This window comes from Ambystoma mexicanum, chromosome 2p (genome assembly GCF_040938575.1).
Source record: "Ambystoma mexicanum isolate Mex_15411 chromosome 2p, UKY_AmexF1_1, whole genome shotgun sequence".
Classification (NCBI taxonomy): Eukaryota; Metazoa; Chordata; class Amphibia; order Caudata; family Ambystomatidae; genus Ambystoma; species Ambystoma mexicanum.
In genome coordinates this window covers 1,326,884,281-1,326,900,128 of record NC_090923.1, presented here as the reverse complement: position 1 = coordinate 1,326,900,128, position 15,848 = coordinate 1,326,884,281, and positions in this window count along the sequence as shown.

The following is a 15,848-nucleotide window of genomic DNA, read 5'->3' as shown; positions in this document are numbered from 1 at the left end:
CAGTGGGAACCCATATTTCAAACAATGTTTAATGACATATCCTCTTGGCCTGGTGGGAGAACTTTGGTTAAATATAAATATACCAATTAAATCTGATATATGACATATGAGGACCTGTCCAGGACATACCTCCTACATGGGTGGTGTGGTGCCTGGGAGACACAATGGGATCCTGGCAACCCAATGGGGATGCCACACCAGGGAGTTAAGTACTGGAGGGCTTTTGATTACAGGCAGACAGGAGAGGGAGGAGTATAGTGTGGTTAGGCAACAGACCTGTAATCAGGAGAAGGGTCCGGCCTTCTTGATTATGCCAACGCCACACTACTTTCATGAGACCTCTGTAATTTTCTCCAGATAAGGCACTATGGGAACTGACATCGCAATAAATATCTCCAGTTACAACAGCCAAGTACTGGCCCTGACCAGAAGGTTTAGAATGTAACAACCCACCGTGCCAAAATGACTAAATAAGGGGTGAGACTTCCCATTAATTGACCTTCTTGAATAAGACTTCCATGGCAGCTTGTTGGAGTATAAACTTTCCAAATTCCAAAGCCATTGGGGCGAAGATAAGGACTTCCAAGGAGTGTATCGACCTTCTCCCTAAACACTTCAGGGAAGCATTTGAAGCGACCTGCCGTTGAAAGGCCTGGCTCCAAAACATTTTTTTTAAGTGCACTTCATACCTGCACCCAGCCACTGAGCATGGGACCGTGAAAACCTTGAGCTACTCCAAAGACCCAGTGGAGTTGCCTTTGACGCTATAAACTTCAACCAACTTAGAGCACCTTTGAGCTTCTTCGTTATGAACATCGCCCGTCGGCCTCACACTCCTTCAAGTTTTAAACCATTGGCCCATGTTTAACCGTATTGCATCGTTGGACATCGTAGAACCAGTCCACTTCTGATGTGGAATTGCCTTTTTCATGCATCAAGAACCAGTCAAACCTTCGTACCACATGGATTAGATCATCGACACTTGTTGTAAGCTTCATTGAGCCTTGAGCAGTTTCCACGTGTTGAACTGCATCGCACTGCAGAATTTCTTCCAACCAGCTTGACCGACTGGAACCCGATTCAGCACGTGGGGTGGACTGGGAACCAAAAGCAGCACTGGAACTCATTTTCAAAGTGGCTCCATATTACACATTTTCAGCAAGCCCAACCCTTTTCCTATGAGAACATGTGGAAATAAAATAGGTTACCACACAAAAAGGCCCAGGGGCCAGAGGCCTGCAGGGAAATCTCCAGAGATCCCTATAGGCCAGTCCACCCCTGTTTAGTGCAACATAAAATGATTAAAAACCCAGCTGAACACTTTTGACCTGCTGGAAGATGACAATAAGGCATGTAACAATGGATCCTGCCCCTCCTGGCTTTGTTCTACGGGCACTAGAGAGATGTAAGTCTCCATTTTATACCTTAAAAAACATATTCTTCTACTTATTATCTTTTCTACAAGACTGTTCCCTGCAGACTCCTGTTCTTCTGTCCCCAGAATGCCTCTATCTCCAAAAGTCTGCTTTCACTGTGTATGTCCTTACACAAGTTGTTTGTTAGTGTTTTTAATAACGTGTCTGTCCTTTTATTTCGTCTTAAGTTTAGAGAACGGTGATCAGACTTTCATTTATTTTTTATATTTACCGCACTATTGCTGTTTTAGATGCTTCCGTGCTCACACCCTCTTGAACGATGTAGTTTTCCCTCTTCCTAGGTTACATTAAAGAGGCAAAGGAGATATCCCATTCATATTGTGCCTGTTTCACCTTCACGATTGAGCTCACTGTAGTATTAGTGTGGGGCTGAGCAGGAGTTTAGAAACCATTAGTAAACCCTGCACCTCTCCAGAGTTGGAGTCATTTCATCACTGCAAATGCCCACAGGCCTAATGCCCAAGAGGTGGAAGGTCACCAAACGACTAAGATCCCTCATGACTAGCGCTCCATATTTGCATTTGGTGGATCTCTAAAGGGGGAATTTTCAAAAGTATCTCCTCTATTGGAGGAGAGCATACGACTGCTTTCCATCGAATAAACAAAGTGACTAGGGCCTGCCGGTCTACGCTCCCTCAGAAAAAGTAATTCAATTCAAGGTTTAACTTGGTTAAGTAATTAGTCCATTACGATGTAGGTAGAGATGTAAATACTAGTATTTATTCACAAAAGTGGACACTGCACGCCAACACGTGTTTCTGCCCTCTCCGGGCCGTCCTCAGGGCGTATTAACATTAGGATGGTAAGTAACTGTTAAGAAACATTTATAATCCATGCCTGTTACATTTAAACAATGGGTAGCCACATTGTTATGTTTTGCAAAGTAATACAATAAAATAAATCCGTCAAAATTGGAATAGGGACATAAGCCAGGTAAAACATACAATGCAAAGGAGGAGTGGAAAAAGAAACAAAGAAGGGAAAAAGGTCGGGGGAGAGAGGAGAGAAAATAATATTTTCAAATTAGATGTGAGTTAGTATTACACAATTGCTAGTTACTTAATTCCAAGTTACTGATTGTTATAACAGTGTATAATGCTGGTTTTTAACAAAGCCAGGTCGTTACACCATCAATCTCTCTGCCAAACAGCTATCACCGCAACAGGTCAATGTTCTCAATTATGGTCTCTCCTTTGCACCCAGCTCTAAAGCCGATATGACTGAGGTTCAAATAGACCTCTACAAATTCACTAGGAAATTGAAATTGAAAAAGTATTTTCATAATAAACCGGTATTCTTTGAACAACAGGCAACACTACCACCGATTAGCAGTAAAAGTATACAAGAGATTGAAAATGTACACCTTCTGGCGAACCTTACAACAGACAATGCTCAATCAATCAGTGATATCCAAAGAGACTTAGGGATACATCAACGCAATATGGATATTGCTGAACATAAGAACAGATCTAAATTTATGCCACCAATTTCGGGTGATAATATTATAGATGTCTTCTATAGGTCTATTACCAGGGAAATTCACCAATATATTGATGGCCAATGCAAGGATTTCTTTAGTAAAAAACTTAATCCCTCTAAAACTGAACAATTGGCTCTTCATGAACTTTCGGGTGACAACACTATGGTGATTAAGGAGGCGGACAAAGGGAGGAACATTGTCATCCTCAACAAAACAGATTATATTAGAATGGCACAAGAACACCTAGACACCCCTGGATGTTACCGAAAACGTACCAATAACCCGACGACTTAGACAGTGCAAGAACTAAAAAAAAATGTTGATTCTTAAATGGCACCAAAAAGAGATGCTAACGGACGAGGAGAAACTCTTTCTCACTAATATCACACCATTTATGCCTACTTTGTATCTATTACCCAAGATACATAAACCGTTTGACAACCTTCCACCAGTGAGACCTATAATGAGCGGGCAAGGAGGGGTCACAGAGAACTTAGCAACCTACATTGACTCATGCATTAAGGATTTAGTTCCAAAAATACCAGCTTTCCTGAAAGACACAACTCATGTCTTACAGATTCTGAATAATATCGTATGGAAATCTCATTACCATTTGGTCACCCTTGATGTTACTGCCCTATACACTTCAATGGACCACACATTAGCTATTAGAACATTGGACTTCTCCTTCAGACTACACTCAGCATCACATGCAGCACATGTACAAATGCTCAAGAACTTTGTTGATTTTACTCTTAACCACAATCAGTTTATCTTTAATGATGAGTACTACACCCAAACTAAGGGGATTGCCATGGGAGCTAAGTACGCTCCCGCTCTGGAAAACCTCTTCATGGCTTTCTTTGAGGACTCACATGTGTTTCACAACAATCCATACATTGAGTTTATTCCAGTCTGGAGAAGATATATTGATGATGTGTTCTCAATATGGGCAGGTACACCTGATCAGTTCAAGGACTTCATGAAGTTTCTTAACCACAAACAATTTGGGATACAATTCACGGGCCATATTGATGCTACTGAAATTGAGTTTTTAGATCTTAGAATTTATGTAGTCAACCAAACCTTGCAAACTTGTACCTTTCGAAAAGCAACTGCAGTCAACTCCATTTTGCATGCAAAAAGCAGCCACAGAAGAAATGTAATTAACAATATCCCTCGAGGAGAATTCCTAAGAGCTAGGAGAAATTGCAGTGAAGACATGACTTTTCTTGCAGAATGTAAGTGTATAGGAACCAGATTCCAAGAAAGAGGTTACACCAAAACCAACATTAATCATGCACTGAGGAATGTGAAAACAATCACACGATCTTCTCTACCTACCCAGTCCAAAAACAAACAACTTTCTGGATTTCCACAACATGTGAACTTCATAACGAAGTACAGCAGTGATTCCAAATGTATCTATCACATTCTCAACAAACATTGGATTATTTTACATTTGGACCCAGACTTGGAGACCTACATTACAGAAAAACCAAGAATAATCTTTTCTAGAGCTCCTACACTTAGAAACCTACTGTGTCCCTCGTTTATGAAACCTGGCTCCGACAGACAGAGTAATTGGCTTATGCAGAGTATTAAACCCAGCGAATTCCACAAGTGTGGGACCTGTAATTTTTGTCAATTTGCCTTATCACCTACCAAAGTATTTACCTGCCATTGTAATTCGACTACCAAAATTACGGATTTCATTAATTGTCGTTCCAAATATATTATATATGGAATCATTTGTGTCTGTAAGAAGGTTTACGTTGGCAGTACCATCAGGGAACTGAGGGTAAGAATCAGAGAACACCTACCAAATCTCAACAATCAAGACATCAAATTACCATTTGCAGTGCACTGGCAAAAAGAACACCAGATGGCGCACAGAAAGGAAATCAGATTTGTAGGTCTGCAACACATCAAACCACATGCTAGAGTTGGTGATCGACAACTGTACCTACGACAAGCGGAAGCCTGGATGATATGCAGACTAAGATGTGTTCAACTTGGACTCAATCAAGAGCATGAACTGAATGTTTTTCTTTGATATGATATGCCTAATCTCGGCACAATGTTCAAATCACAGGATACTCTGTGAGGCAGGTGTTACACCACAGAGGGGTGGACAATCCTTTTGGGCTGCAATCATGACACATTACCAATCTGGTTATCATTTTCATTAACCATATTTTGTTCTTCTCATGTCAAACTAGTAGATTAGGGGGTCAATGCAAATCCCTCTCTAACATATAATTTACACATGCTACCAGCATAGAAACTAGATTCATTATACCCTATCAAACACTAAACCTTATGCTACTTGAGCAGCTACCCTGGTAACAACCTTTATCATCCAGGTTTATGCGAACATGAAACATTAGCTCATTCTCATTACTATCGCTTTCATAGGCAAGCAACGTGCAAATTGGCCACCTGACCGATAACTCTCTTAATAATAACACTGGTTTCCGTAACTCACTCTTTTTAACACCAATATAGACAGTTCACATTATTTTGAATAATCTGACCAGATTACAATAATATCACTAAGTAGCACCTATTCAGTATGCCTTAAAACGAATCTTTGGGACCCAGTCCGCATATTGATTTTCATATATTCTTTTTGTTAAATAATTTACATGGAACACTAGCTTTATTTCACTAGTTTTCGCCTATACACGCAACTAACGCGCAAACCTGGTCATCTGACCAATATTGCTCTGAATATGGAAGAATCTGATTAAAGTATAATTAAAATCACCAAGCTACACATATCCGGTGTGCCTACAACACCAACCACCATGATCCGGTCCCCCCCTTCTTTGAAAATCGCTTTCAGTACAATGTTGTACTAGCTAACCTTATTCAATGGCCCCCCAAACACTAGGTTGTCGGGGTTCTCTACTATTTAAATGGAAACATATTCTTGAATCCCATACAACGCTAACAAAGCGTTGCAAGTGAAAGAATTTAATCAGCTCTGATTAACCTTGCTAAAATGCACTTCTGTCTCCCAGCTTTCACAAGAAAAGGAGTACGTGCATTAATCACGTTTAAAGCAATTTCGCTATACGTGCTTGCAAACCCGAGCAGTTCTCTGACACTAACAAAGTTGCTAGGCAACAGCAACTGGAACGGTCACATGACCGGAACTACTAAACAGCCTGGCTGAGCAGCTATAGGCTAGCCCAGCCGCACCCACATTCCTTCCAGAGAGTTGCAGGCAGCCTGCAGAAATCACTGTGCTGCACACGTATTCAGGCGTTTAAGCGCTCCTGTGAATAGCTACTTTTCCAATACTATTAAGTGCTACCCAGCACATCTCACAACATTCCTCCATGTATCTCTTCTGTTAAAACAGATTTCGCTCTCGCACACTCAAGACGCTAGGACTATCCAGCAAACTACTTCTCACAGAGCTATAATCAAGTACCCTAACATTAGGGAAGCGAGCAAACACCATTGTATTTCACAGACTGTCACTTGTGAATCTCGCAGATGCAACTATATCTCAGAACTTAGAGCACCCACAAGGTTACAACATGCACTTATTTGTTTTTACAGGTACCAGAAAATATACTCAATGGAGATTGACTGATGCTATTACTCTCTCAACTTACAATTATCAGGTACACCATATTAATGGACTGTCCACTCTTTCTTTAAGGTGTAACGACCTGGCTTTGTTAAAAACCAGCATTATACACTGTTATAACAATCAGTAACTTGGAATTAAGTAACTAGCAATTGTGTAATACTAACTCACATCTAATTTGAAAATATTATTTTCTCTCCTCTCTCCCCCGACCTTTTTCCCTTGTTTGTTTCTTTTTCCACTCCTCCTTTCCATTGTATGTTTTACCTGGCTTATGTCCCTATTCCAATTTTGACGGATTTATTTTATTGTATTACTTTGCAAAACATAACAATGTGGCTACCCATTGTTTAAATGTAACGGGCATGGATTATAAATGTTTCTTAACAGTTACTTACCATCCTAATGTTAATACGCCCTGAGGACGGCCCGGAGAGGGCTGAAACACGTGTTGGCGTGCAGTGTCCACTTTTGTGAATAAATACTTGTATTTACATCTCTACTTACATTGTAATGGACTAATTACTTAACCAAGTTAAACCTTGAATTGAATTACTTTTCTGAGGGAGCGTAGACCGGCAGGCCCTAGTAACTTTGTTTATTCCCTTATACAGAAGGGGTACCGAGAACTCACCCTTCTACGCCTTGCCACTGCTGCAAACCTCTCTACACCATAGTACCAATATTTAACCAGTACGAGTGTGTGCGCACCTACCCACATTGGGGATCATTTCTCGGTGTCTTTACTATTATTTCCATCAAATAACTCTAGGCCCTGGACAGCCTATGGCCTCATGCTCATCCCCATCAAGAGAGGCTTCCAGAACCTGGAAAAACCCTCAAACCAACAACAAAGTCAAGGCCGATCTCCTGGACCTTGTAACGAGGGGAAGCACCAGCGCACCCTGGAATTGTGTAAGAGACTCTTTCTTTTTCTCAGGATTTGCTTTAAGGAGAATGACCAGCCCACTCTTTTCTTTCCTTTTCTTTTCTTTTCTTTTCCGCAAGTAAATATTTAAGAACTGTATCATTGTGCTGGCCTCTGTGCTCCCACTCATACAGCCCATGTGCATTTTTATACCATTTGTACTTAGAGTGTAATGGTGTTCTTGTAATCTTGAAGTAATATGCACAGGTGAGATAGAGTCCTACCCAATCGCTTTGTGGAGGAAAAGAACAAGAGAGTGGGTGGCCAGAGTGGAACTGACACTACCTGCTTTAAAGTTGCTTTTCACTGGCTCCTAACTATCCCTCTTGCCTTTACCCCCATACTTCACTTCTGTACATGAACATGGATAATACTTTATCTGTGGGGAACTTGCTACAAGTGGGTAAAGCCTGACCCACAACCTGTATTATAAAATCGTATCCACCCTGTCACTTCCTACAGAAGTGTCTACGTGTACAGTTCAACAAAATTGTGTTTTCGGGTCCCAGAGCTGGCGAACCCAAGTGTGCATCTGATTTCACTTAATCAATCTTTTTTTTTTTAACGTGCCAAGAGGCCTTTGCTTTGAGTCGCCAAAATGAACAATTCTGGCCTTAATCTGGTTTATTTTCAGGTTCCCTTCCAGAAAGTAATTGTAGCTGCTTGATAACCTCAACTGCAGGTCAATTGGCGCTAACTCAATTATAGAAGAACCATCTGACGAGGTAAAAGGTTCTTCCACACATTTTTATCAATTGGTATATTTTATTTAATTGCTTTTTTATAGTGCACCTAATACCATAAGTTAGTTCGGGGATTCGGACCTCTGTTGCTCTGCATGGTTTTGCGTTCACGACCAGCGCGTTGCCCCTGTGCTATATCCGTTCCTCCGTTGGTTGTCCATACCTAGACCAACAATCAGGTCTATGTGAATGTCTTGCCCAGTGAATAAAATTCTTGAGTTAAAGAAATCAAAACAACATTCACTTTGGAATACATGATCTTAGTATATTTTTCTCTCAAGAGTTCCGGGAAAACACAGTGATCCCCTGTAGGGTTGCCTGGTCAAAATCATACTTTTAAATATGGGATCAGGCTATTTAAATGTAACCATTTTACAGCTTTCTGAAGCAGCCATTTTCAATACACTTTAATTGAGAGGCAGGGAGGGTAATAAGACACTATTACAAATAATTTTCATATTCTCCCTTTTTATAAATTAGGGTGATTAGAACTATTTCCTACAGGAAATATGGGAACATTGGACAGGGCAGATATAGGGCCCGATACATGGAAAAGTGCGCAGAATAAAAAAAATGGGTGCACGCGTATTCATGGAATATACCGCGCAAAGTAACCATATTCACAAGTCGCGCCCAGAACGACACCGACAGGCCCCTACACAAAGCATAAACAGCCAGAACAGCTACCTTTTCATGCTCCCCTGGGCGCCAATAAACGCACCCTTCAAACACGGCATGGGATCCCCCCCACAATCAGGACTGCATCTTTGGAATCCTTGGCACGGTCCCCACGGAACTGTTGCTGGCACCCCGACAACATGCTTATGAACATTCGTAAATCGGTTTAAACTCGGAAAATCTGTGTGTGAACCCCTGTAAACTGTTCCTGCACCCCGTTACACTGCGTACGCACACCTCTAAATTAGATCAGAACCCTGGTTGCGCACACGCACCCCTGAATCTGACATGCAAACCCACCTCGGCATTGTGATTCCTATGCGCAAATGTTTTTACGCTTGCCTTCGTGTGACATAGAGATTGAGGGATTTGCATGGCCATATCTATGCCGAGAGGCTGCATGGGTAGTTCCATAAATTCGTGTTTTTGGCACAATTATGGGCGTGTGAGGGACTGCCAGTGGGCTGTCCCTCGGAACGCACACTTTTTTACATGTTCTTCCCCATTTTTTGTGTTCCGCCCCCGTCCCAGCCCTCTGAGCTAGCTGTGCCCATGCTCTGTGTGGTGTCTAGTGCATGTTGCTCAACGTCTCGCAGAGTCATGCGGAGCCTGCACAAAGGCCACGCAAGTCCAGGAAAAGTCCTACCGATTCCATTAAAATGGGATTTTGCACACAGTTTGGCATGCAAGCTCCCTATTTACCGCACAAATAATTCCATGAACCGGGCCCATATTCTTGCTCAACATTTCCAAAATATATGGCAGGCTGGTGGGCACATAGCATGTCCGTCATGGCCAGCCACCTTGCATCATTCAGTGCCAGCTAAACATGATAACTATGAATACAGTTACCTTGCACAGTAAATTCCCTGAAAACACGGGGCATGCAGTTTTCACTCGGTATGCAGGCTCACACAGTGTCCTTTTCGGCGCGCGGACCTTGCAGGATTTCTGCGCACGTTTCCACGAATCGGCCCCTATGTCTATGTTATGATGGGTGGATCTATTTGTGCAAGCATGACAATGGTCATAGATGCATGGCTCCATTAAGTGGATAACCGTATCAGGACTTGATTCCTTAGCCTGCATCAACTCCATAACCATCTTTACAATTTAATGACCTATGATAGTACTTAAAAGGAGACATAATTTATTCTACTTGGGGTATCGGACTTTCTCTCCATTTTGTATGGGCCTCTTGATCATAAAACCACATAACCAGGAGTCCGCAAAGTAACTCCATGAGAGCATATCAAGCATAATATAATTAAAGTGTGACTGAGCTGTTGCCCCGCGGAACATAGTTTGTGAGGCTGTATCACAAACCATTCTGCAATTGCACAGTCTCAGATCATGGAAACACGTGTCTTTAATCAGAAGTTTCCTCATAAAGTCCGTCATGGAGCTTAGACAAGATTCCTTGCACTGTATAGACTTGCAACAATCGATAGGCGTAAGCCACTGTCCACACATGAAACATACACCTTGGAATAAAAGTCTCCAACTCCAAGTATTTGATACGGCCGTACAAGTTTAAAGGCCTTTGTCCAAGTCAGAGTCTTCTGCAGATATACCTGCAGAGCTCTCCTAGGATCGATGTACATGGTAGCTATCAAAAAGCCATCACCAACAGTGACAGATTTCTGGCATTCAAATGGGAAGCCTCCTGGAAATGGCGAATGTCAGTCATTACAGAGGCTCGTTAACATGACCCACCAATGCCTATAGATACATGACTTACTGCACACAAATACTCATCCACCCATCCAAACAGAAATACACGTGCCACTCACACATGCACAACCTCAAACAACCAACTATTAAGCCTTCCACACAACTGTTCACATCTACCCTTCCATACACCAATCATTGTGCCTTGCGTAGAAGCCATAGAAAGTTCCTTTTATGAACATGGGTGTTGATCTCAATAGAAAGGGGACTGCGTTCATGAGTATATGAGCGCCATCTTACCAAACAATATGAACGTTATGTGTTTTGTGATGCTCTAAGAAGCTGGTTAAACAGGGGACTACATTTTACTTGTTGCTCCCAAATGAGCAAGGTCTTTTTCACAGAATAAAATATATCCAGATTATTTGGAGAAACGATCACAAGTGGTCATATTTTAAATGTATGTTTAATTAACAAGATGAAAATGTGACTCCACCTACGTTTCCTAATAATTTCACCATGCAGCAACACAGACTCCAATAATGTAATTACAACTAAAACAACATCCAGACAATCTGATGAAGGGAACATCATTTGTTTTCCAGCACAAATAATCACAAAACTAGAAACAAGTCATACTTGTCCCCCGTCCTGCACTCACCCCGTAAATCCCCCCCGCATTCATGTTACAGCTTTTGCGCAATCCGAATGCCTCAAGAGCTAGTAGTAGTAGGAACGTTTTTGTTTTGCTTTCTTCTTCCTTGTTCCCACCTCTCCTTGTCTTGATGTGTCTTGAAACACCATGTTGCTGTGTAGGTGCATTACAAATAACCAATAAATAAATAAATTATATACTGAAAGTATAATAACGTTCTGAAGGCTTGATTGAAACTCGACGGGTACATACACGCAAAGTCACTAAATGGATATTACCAGGGAACGTCCTTTCGTTATGATCCACCCATCGCAGATATCGGTGGACATATTCAACTGGACAGGTGGAAGAACAAGAACTTGGCAATAACACACTGGCGACATTCCACGAGTATGAATACGACAAACCAAAACATTTCTTTGAATAAAATGACTAACATGTATTGTTAAAGAAAAATGTGTTGTTGCACAATGCTTTCTAATTTCTATTGTACGTTCTTTTTGTTGAATTTATCTAACTACTGTTAGGCCTGGCTAAAGTGTGTAATAGATCACATTTTAGAGGCCTCTGAGGATGTCTTGGTCAGTTTCTTCTTGAAAAGAAAAAATGCTAATTAGAATTACAAAATGGTTGCAGATAAATTATTCAGGACAAAAGCTAACTGTGGGAAAGACTAGCCTTACAGGATAGGCAGAATTGCATGAATGTGTGTATAATTGTGTTCAGTTCATTCAGTATTAAAGAAACTGAAAACTGTTTTTTTCTGTCTTCTGAAAACTGTATATGAAGGAAAATGGCACCAGGCACCGATTCTTCTTTCTAGTATATTCTGGCATGTACTTAATGCATGCACTTTCTGTGACTGCAACCGACATTGTGAGTGCTTCCTTGTTTTATCTTTCTGTCTTAGTTTCCATGCTATACCCAGGCCAGACTGTTGAGTGCCACCTGCTGTATGATTGATTACCATTTAAACCACAGGATGAGCTAGTGCAGGGCACCTTGTGTTTGTAATTGGTCTACTTTTGGCATCCCTATTGGCATCAGTACAAAGTAAAGGCTGTACAACATTGTTGGAGCCTGAACAGAGCATGGCTACACTATCTAAACTTAGTGAATAGTTTGTGAATGCAGGCTTGTCTCGTGGGCTATGCCGGGGCCGGTGTGAATGCATGCAGTTGTGATCTAAATGCGGATGTCAATGTTGATTGCTGCCTTATCTGAGGAGGTTTAATGGTCCTTGTGAATTTGTGCCGATAAGAGTTTACAGGTGCACTGGGCAGGCCTTAGGGGCAGTGTGCCCGGGCGTCCGCTAGGGGCGCCCTGCCATTAGCCCCCCACCACGCCAGCTTGAGGGAGTCTTCCAAGGTCTCCCCGAAGCTGGTCTGGTGGGAGAATACGCAGCAGGCACGCAGGCACCCTAAGAGCGGAGCGCGTTTAATTTCAATAGGAGCTGATGCAAAGCCTCAGCTCCTATTGAAAAATGTGGCAGCCCCCCTCATGACCAGGGGCGCACTTGAGGGCCCTGCAGATGCACCAGGGGGTGGCCTGGTGGTAGCATCCGTTCAAGCTCTTGCCTCAGTGTAGGAACTACATAGACTTGATGTGGATGCCAAACCAGCAGCCGTAGACTGGTGACCATTCCTTTCCACTGCATGCTGCACGACTCATCTGCAGTCACCCTCTGCCTCAGTGTCCAAATGGCTGCTACCCATAATGGGCCCCTTTGCAGTTCATAGATTGCAATCTGCATGTGTGCAGTTCTCATGTGCCAGAAATGCCATCTGCGAATGTGGTGCTTGACCTCTTCCTTTTTAGTAGTCAAGGAAGTCTCACGGATGTTGAGGAGGTGGAGGTGGTATGAAGGTATCCCGCTGCAATGGCACTTTCCTGACACTGAAGTGCTGTTGGCAGTAGTGGGCGTTGTTTCAGCATTTCTGGTAAAGCCTTGCCCGAGCTATGGATCTTTTTCTTTTTGTGCTGTAAGAGGGTGGGGCATGAGTTTGTAGCTGGCATTGGCAATTGCACTGCATCCATTAATATCATGCCTGGTTATCCTTCGCCAGCTGGCAAATAACCAACAATACGTTGAAGCGCATCTTCTCCACTTTCCAAGTGGTTTCCATTTACTTGGTACTTTCTTTTATTTCAATTCCTTGCACCTGTATGATGCAGCTTCCAAGCAGAGTCATCTATATCATCGCCGGAATGACATGCTCACAATGGCGGCATAACAGACACCTGCGCAGCTCCTGTCCTACAAGGAATTTGGAAGAATAGCCTCTTTGTGGTAAGCACATCTGCTAAGACTGTTTTGTTCACAGCTAAAGGCCACCCTCCTCGCCCAGCAAAACCGGAACACGAAATCTCGAAGCATCATTGTGTCAGTGCATTTAAAAAAGATGAAGATGGAGAAATCCAATGTTCATTGGACATTTAGAACATGAGTTTTTCTGAACATGATTGTCAATCTCCCTACTGCTCAAAAAACAAATGTTTACGTCACAGTGGACTCCATTTTGTGTATGCACGAGCTGCACAGGGTTTGAGAAAGATGCGACACAAGCAGAAGGAAAAGGCTAGCCTAGACCTGCCAGAGCAGCACAAGGGTGGCTAGAGACAAAGTGCAAGACAATAACCAACCCAGTTGATATGTTTTTGTAAATTAGTATCCGGCCTCCCAACACATACAATTACGCTGCATCCCGATTGGTGAGATTCCGAGCATTACCTGATGGTAATCCCGAAGACGTTGCGGAGTGCATCTGGTGCCGGTCCTGACCATTGTTTCCATGGAAAAGAAGAAGGATCTACATGTAGTCCCTTCTCCCTGGTCCATTCATTTCAATGGGTGCTATCCCCGGTGGCCATTTTCTATTTCTTTTTTCTCAAGTCGAGAAACGGTCGCAAGAAAAATTGCAATTATTACCCCAGTCTGGAAATGCAGCTGGGGCTTGGGCTTCTAACTATGGCCCCAGCAGCATTACCAGACTGGTAATGGCCCCCCCTCCTAAGGTCATATAGCCTAAGGAGGAATGGTCAATTTACAGAACTGGAAAGCTGTGTTGCATTACTAATGACTGCACATTTATATTCATTTGCATATGCTACTAAATGCTTGAAAATGCACGTTCACATTCATTTTTTAAGGCAACAAACCATCAATTAGAAACCGCAATTTATACATATTTTCTGGATTCTTTTTGTGCGAGACTGTGTACTCAAAGGTAAGTAAAGATGAAATGCTCAATCATGTGTTACTGTTTAAATTCCCAGAATAGGCATACATTGTGAAGATGGCTGGACCACACACAGACTCTCAAGCAGCTCTTTGTGTCGAGTAAGGGAGAGACTGACCCTGTCAAGCCATTTTGGTAAACACACCAAAAACACTCAACCTTTGCTTTCAAATACGTTTTTGAGTGAATATCAGAGCATACAATTGGGCCCAGATTTCCTCAGCGCTGGAATCCGGCAATAGTTGTCTCCCCTGCCCCTGATACAGGGGTAGGAAATGGCCATGCTTAGATTGCCACCCAACACCGCACCAATAACAATCAGCTGTTTCCAGCAATCTGCTCCCGGTTGTCTTCCTTTCTTTGTTTTGCATTTACGTACACAAAGGGGGGTTTAATGTTAGCATGATGCCGATACAACAGTGGCTAAGTAATGGGGTGCGGCTACAGTCTCAGGGTGTCCCTTAACTAGTGGAATGGTGGGTGATTTAAAATTGGATTGGTACATAAAGCTTCATGCTCTATAAAACAGGGGAAAAAAGCAGGCATGTGTCTGATACATTTTCTTTCATGGTGTTTACTCAGTCTACCGGTACCGGTAAATCCTTACCGCCTTACTACGAGGTCCCTTTGCGGGTTGGGGGATTTAACGCCTGCTTTTTGCAGGCGTTAAAATCCAACCCGCAAAGGGACCTCGGAGCTAATTACGGCACCGCAAAATTGCGGTGCCGTAATTAGCGCCTTCCCCATTCCCATAGAGCCCTATGGGGCAGAAATGGGAATGGGGAAGGGCAATGGTGGAAGGGGGATTTACCGCCCCTCCAGCCTTGGAATGGGGCGGTAAATCCCCTTTCCACCAAGGCGGTGCCAGTATTTTACCGGCATGAGCCATGGCGCTAATAGCGCCATGGCTTACCGCCTACCGTGTAATGAGGCCCTATGTGTCTGTTTGCAGAGATCGTGTGGCATCCAACATGCTGAGGAATGCAGCTGCTCTCTTACATAGTGGTACCAATCACCAAACGCAAAGAACACAGACTAACAGCACCATGTGCAAGAATTGCCAGGGAAAATAGAGTAGGTTTGCAAATTGTGTACTTAAGAAGCAAACAGGACAAAGGCATAGGGAGTACACCATAACGGAATTCATCAACAACAGAAGTGACATCTGCCTTCACCAATCTAACCGCACTGCATGTTTAAAGGGGAACAAAGAACAACAGGCCAGAGTAACGACTAGAAAGTGCTCAAACCTGAACGTCACAACAATGTAGTAAGGACCCTAAACTTTGTCTAATAATTGCATAGGTGCTGCAGTATGCAATAGTAAATAAGCATAACATGTCTTTATGTAACGCAGCAATGGCAAGCACCTTTGAATGGCAGGAAGAAAATTTCCCTCATGACGCAATGACTT